Source organism: Ranitomeya variabilis, chromosome 1, assembly GCF_051348905.1.
Source record: "Ranitomeya variabilis isolate aRanVar5 chromosome 1, aRanVar5.hap1, whole genome shotgun sequence".
In the NCBI taxonomy this organism is placed as follows: Eukaryota; Metazoa; Chordata; class Amphibia; order Anura; family Dendrobatidae; genus Ranitomeya; species Ranitomeya variabilis.
The window spans coordinates 356,920,376-356,927,242 of record NC_135232.1 but is presented as its reverse complement, the minus strand read 5'-3'; positions in this window follow the sequence as shown (position 1 = coordinate 356,927,242).

Below are 6,867 nucleotides of genomic sequence, written 5' to 3'. Positions count from 1 at the left end.
GCACTATCATTGCCGGGTGTCAGCTGATTCTGACAGTTGACACCTAACAAGTGCCAGGAGCGGTCTTGCACAGCTCCCAGCACTTTAACCCCCTAAATTCTGCTGTCAGAGGGATAACAGCCTCTCTGTTCTTGGATCGGAGACCCCACAGCGTGCCGTGGGGTCCTGATTGTCACCATGGTAACCCGATGTCGTCATGATGACATCCGGGTCATCATAGCTTGGAAAGTTGCTTGATCATGCACAGTGCATGATCAGCAACTTTCTCTGTTAGTGCAGAGCTGACAGTTTGCATAGCAAGGGGATGCTACCTCATCCCCATGCTATGCAAGCGATTAGCCTGTAAAAAATGATAGTTCCATAGTGGAACAAAGTGAAAAAAATAAAAAAGTAATTTTTTTTAAATAGTTGTAAACATATTTTTTTAAAAATAATAATAATAAAAAGATAAAAAAATTGTACCCATAAATAAATATTTGTATGAAAAAAAGCAATAAAAGTACACACTTGTTATCGCTGCATCTGGAACAACCCAAGCTATAAAACTGTTCCACTAGTTAACCCCTTTTGTGAACACCATAAAGAACAATGCAAAAAACAATGCTTTATCATCATGCTGCAGAGCAAAAAGTGGAATAAAACGTGGTCAAAAAGACATATAAATAAACAACATCTTGTCCCGCAAAAAACATGCTGCCATACAGCTCCATCAGTGGAAAAATAAAAAAGTTATAACTCTCAGAATAAAGTGATGCAAAAATAATTATTTTTTTTCTATAAAACAGTTTTTATTGTGAAAAAGTGCCAAAACATAAAAAAAATAAATGTAGTATCACTGTAATTGTACTGACCCAAAGAATAAAATAGCCTTATCAATTTTACTACATGCAGAAAGGCATAAATCCCCCAAATAAAAATCCTGAAATGCTGTTTTTTGTTCATTCTGCCTCCCAAAAATCAGAATACAGGGTGGACCATTTATATAGATACACCTAAATGAAATGGGAATGGTTGGTGACCCAGATCGGCATGCTGAATTTGCAGAATGGGCTAAGCAAAAATTGGAACAGGACCCTCAGTTTACACAGAACATTATGTTCAGTGATGAGGCAAACTTTTTTGGGTGGGCCATTTATATGAATACACCTAAATAAAATGGTAATGGTGACAGTTTTCTTGCGTAGGGTGTATTGCATTGAAATCTGCTGCAATGACTTGGGTACTGCGTTTACCAGACATCAACACAATTTCTATCCGCTCCTCATGTGTTAACCTCTGCAACATGTCAATGGCTGTAAACAATGATAAACTTGTAAATAACTCATGAAAGAATAAAGATACGTTAAAACCAAGCACACCATTGCTTTTCTTGTGAAATTCTCAATAAGTTTGATGTGTCATATGACCCTCATCCCACTGAAAAAAATAAAGTTGGATCCAAAATGACTGACTTCAAAATGGCCACCATGGTCACCACCCATGTTAAAAAGTTTCCTCCTCCCATATACTAATGTGCCACAAACAGGAAGTTGATATCACAAACCATTCCCATTTTATTTAGGTGTATCCATATAAATGGCCCATCCTGTAGAAAGTGATCAAGAAACGTCATGTGTCTGAAAATGGTACCAATCAAAACGCCAACTAGCCCTGCAAAAAACAAGCCCTCACATGACTGTGGGTCAAAATATGGAAAAATTATAACTCTCAAAATATGTTGATGGAAAATCAATTTTTTTGTAATAAAAAGCGTCTTTTAGTGTGTGACAGCAGCAAAACATAAAAAAATATGTAATCTGGTATCACTGTAATCGCACCGACCCAAAGAATAAAGTCGCCTAATCACTTATACCGCATGAGGAATGGCGTAAAAAATCAATAAACCGATTCATCTCCTGCTGTGGATTTTTTTATTCTGCCTCCCAAAGATCACAGTAAGGCTCAGTGCACATTTATCCTGTGCTCTGTGCTGAGCGCTTGCATCGGGGTTTCCATGTAAATCTCAGAAATATGTTATTCAGACAGAACCTCTGGCGGAAGATTCCCTATAATGAGGAAGATGGAGGCACTGTGGATGCCGTCTGACCTGTGATCCGGTGGTGTCCATCTTTTCAGGATTGCATCACAGTATTGTTTAACACAGTTTTGTACACTTCTGAAAAGAAGGACACCGCTAAACAGAGCCCATGAGGAGTCCAGAATAACTCTGCTGCCTCATTATACTGAATGGATCCCTCTGAGTTGAATCACGTCACTCAAAGATTTAAGTGGAAACCCCAAAGTAAGTGCTCAGTGTAGAGCCCTGGATAAATGTGATCAGAAACGTTATGTAAAATGTTCCCAATAAAAGCTTCAACTCAATCCACAAAAAACAAGTCCCCACTCAGGTCTGTCATCTGTTAATGGAAATATTGGGGGCTTCCATGTTACTGGTATTACAAATGCTCTGGAAAAACAAAATGGCTCCCCTCCCTCCAAAAGAAATTCCACAAATTCTGTGCTCCCAAATACAAATGCCCCCTTCCCTTCTGAGCCCCACAGTGTGCCTAAACCACATATAGCATCCACATTTGGCATTTCTGAAGTGATGATAGCCCACCTAATTTACAGGTGCATGTCGCCAGAAGCACAGGCTAGGGTTCGCGTACTGGTCACTACAGCAGCAGTTTGCAATTTTTACTCAGCAGCCTTCATTTCTGCTTGTTTCTGGAAAATACCTATAGAGTCAAAATTGTCACTAAACCTGTAGATAAATTCACTACTGGGTATAATTTTCAAAATGAAGTCACTTGAGAGGCGATTCTGCTCTTCTAGCAATTAGGGGCTTTATATATGGAGTCCGCAAACTGTTCTAGGAAAATCTGTGCTGCAGGAGGCAAATAGCATTCCATCCTCCCCGAGTTTCTCCGTATGGCTAAGTAGTACTGTACAGACACATATGGGGTATTGCCATGTTCAGTAGAAATTGCGGGACAAACATGGTACCATTTTTACCCACTTCTTGTGTGAAAATGTAAATTCAGGGGATAAAACAAAATTTGGTGGCAAAAAAAGTAGTTATTTTTCTTTACTGCCCAACGGTATAAAATTCTGTGACACACACGTGGTGTCAATATGATCACTGCAACCCTAGATGAATTCATTGAGAGGTGTAGCTTTTAAAATGGGGTCATTTTTGAGGGGTTCTGCTGTTCTGTCACCTCATGACTTCTCCCATGTGCCTCAAAAGTAGTATTCCCGCACATATGGGGTATCAGCGTACTCAAGAGAAATTTCACAACAAATTGTATGGTGCAATTTCTACTGTTACCCTTATGAAAATGCAAAATTTAGGGCTAAAATAACATTTTTGTGGGGATAATGTGATTTTATTATTTTCACGGCTCAACGTTATAGACTTCTCTGAAGCACCTTGGGGTTCAATGTGCTCACCACACATCTAGATCAGTTCCCTGAAGGATCTAACTTCCAAAATGGTGTCACTTGTGGGGGATTTTCACTGTTTAGGCACATTAGGGACTCTCCAAATGGGTCATGACGTTAGCTAATGATTCCATGAAATTTTACATTCGAAAAGTTTAATGATGCTCCTTCCTTTCCGAGCCCTGCCACGCACCCAAATAGTAGTTTTGTCCCTCGTATGGGGTATTGGCATGCTCATGAGAAATTACACATCAAATTTTGAGGTCCATTTTTTCCTGTTACCCTTGTCAAAATAAAACTATTTAGATCGGAAGTACATTTTTTGTGAAAAAAAGTTAAATGTTCATTTTTTTTCCACATTTCAAAAATTCCTGTGAAGCACCTGAAGGGTTAATAAACTTCTTGAATGTTGTTTTGAGCACACTGAGTGGTGAAGTTTTTAGAGTGGTGTCACTTTTGGGTATCTTCTAATATTAGTGTTGAGCATTCCGATACCGCAAGTATCGGGTATCGGCCGATATTTGCTGTATCGGAATTCCGATACCGAGTTCCGATATTTTTGTGATATCGGAAATCGGAATCGGAAGTTCCCAGTGTGTGGTTCCCAGGGTCTGGAGGAGAGGAGACTCTCCTTCAAGCCCTGGGATCCATATTCATGTAAAAAATAAAGAATTAAAATAAAAAATATGGATATACTCACCAGTCCGGCGGCCCCTGGACCTTACCGATGTAACCGGCAGCCTCCGTTCCTAAGAATGCAGTGAGTTTAGGACCTGCGATGACATCGCGGCTTGTGATTGGTCGCGTGAGCGGTCACATGAGCGGTCACGCGACCAATCACAAGCCGCGATGTCATCGAAGGTCCTTCACTCCTCATTCTTAGGAACGGAGGCTGCCGGTTACATCGGTAAGGTCCAGGGGCCGCCGGAGGGGTGAGTATATCCATATTTTTTATTTTAATTCTTTATTTTTTACATGAATATGGATCCCAGGGCCTGAAGGAGAGTTTCCTCTCCTTCAGACCCTGGGAACCATCCAGGATACCTTCCGATACTTGTGTCCCATTGACTTGCATTGGTATCGGGTATCGGTATCGGCGATATCCGATATTTTTCGGATATCGGCCGATACCATCCGATACCGATACCTTTGAGTATCAGAAGGTATCGCTCAACACTATCTATCATATAGACTCCTCAAAGTTACTTCAAATATGAGGTGGTTCCTAATATTATGGTTTTGTAAATTTTGTTTGAAAAATAAAAATCGCTGGTCAACTTATGACTTCCTAACAAAAAAAGTTGGTTACAAAAGTGTGCTGATGTAAAGTAGACACGTAGGAAATTTTATTTATTAACTATTTTTGTGACATATGTCTGTGATTTAAGGGCATGAAATTTCCAAGTTTGAAAATTGCTAAATTTTCTAAATTTTCTACAAATTTCCATGTTTTTTACAAATAAAAGCAAGTCATATTGAAGAAATTTTACCACTATCATGAATTGCAATATGTCTCAAAAAAACTATCTCAGAATTGCTGGGATACATTGAAGAGTCCCATAGTTATTACCTCATAAATTGACAGTGGTCAAAATTGCAAAACTTGACCTGGTCATTAAAAAACACCTTTGGTGGTAAAGGGGTTAAATCTCTTTTTGCCCATTTCATCTAATGAGCATTCAGCATTCAAATTTTCACAGCTCAATGTTGGAAAATCTGAATAAAATAATGATATGGTCAAAATACTCACTTGTCTAGTGATTCTGCACAAAGTATATAGGAGGGTGCGCAAAGAGGTTCATTTGGGGTCATAGATAATAAGTCAAGAGTAGCCATGGTAAGTAAATATAATTGGAGCCAAGCAAAGTAGGGTATTCCCTTACCTTGAGCTAGCATAACTAGCATCTGATAAGTTCCTCACCTACATACCGTATCTTCACATTTACAATGAATGCCAAGTTGAAGCTGAGCATATAATTCTAGATCAAAGTTTATACAAGGTTCTCTCTACCAGCTTTTGCAGGTTATTATAGTTGGCAGGTTTTAGTGGACAATATGACGTGGCTTTGGTTTCTCAGTGATCTTCAAACTCCAAATCCTGGGGTCTTTTTTGGTCATCATACACCTCAAACACCTTGATTTACTCTCACTTTCTGAGTCCCTTCTCCATCTTGCAGACATATATTCCTTATGCAATGTAGATTCTGCTGCCACTTTATATAACACCACAACAGCTGCAGCTCTTAAATCAGTTGCTCCCTTGCGCATACCAAAGCGTGCAAAATCAATAGGCAACCTTGTCACCCTAGCCTGACTAAAGAACTGAGGTGGACCTCCAGTGATGGAAAAGATGGCACTCCAAGGAGCACTTCATCACATTCAAACAGTCCCTCACCATTTTAAAGTCCACACCCACTGCAGGAAAACAAACACACATCCCATATCCTCCCTGTCTCACAACCCTAAACAGTTATTCAACACTTTCAATTCTCTCTTCCATCCCTCAGCAGCTCCTCCCTCTCCTCTCATCTGAGCTGAAGATTTTGCCTCATTCTTCAAGCTGAAGATCAATAACATCAGAGAAAGAACACAGCCCTCACAGCCCCTCCTCATACTGTAAGGCCATGTTCACACTTTGCGGTTTTTACCGCGGATCCGCGGCGATTTTGATGCTGCGGGTCCGCAGCAGTTTCCATAGCGTTTACATTTACATGTAAACCCTATGGAAACCGCAAACCGCTGTGCACATGCTGCGGGAAAAACCGCGCAGAAACACAGCGGTTTAAAACCCGCAGCATGTCATTTCTTTGTGCAGAATCGCAGCGATTCTGCACCCATAGAAATGCATTGAACCGCTTACTTCCCGCATGGGGCTGTGCCCACGTTGCGGGAAGTAAGCGGATAATGTGCGGGTGGTACCCGGGGTGGAGAAGAGGAGACTCTCCTCCAGGCCCTGGGAAGCATAAATAGTGTAAAAAAAAAAGAATTAAAATAAAAAATGATGTTATACTCACCTCTCAGCGCTGCCCGCGGCCGTCCGGTCTTCGGTTTGCTGTGCGAGCAGGACCTGTGGTGACGTCGCGGTCACATGACCGTGATGACGCCTCGGTCACATGACCGTGACATCACGAAGGTCCTTCTCGGCACAGCATCTTTGGAACCGGACCGCCGGGTGCAGCGCCCAGGAGATCCGGACATCGGAGTATAACCAATTTTTATTATTTTTATCATTACTATTGATGCTGCATATTGCTGCATATGCAGCATCAATATTACAGGAGTAATCCCGCAGTGGAAACCGCGGCACAAACCGCGATAAATCTGCAGGGATAACCGCAGCGGTTTGCCCTGCAGATTTATCAATTCCGCTGAGGGATAAACTTGCAGAGCACGCCGCAGAGTGTGAACATGGCCTAACTATTCAGCCCTCTTCCAAAACCAACT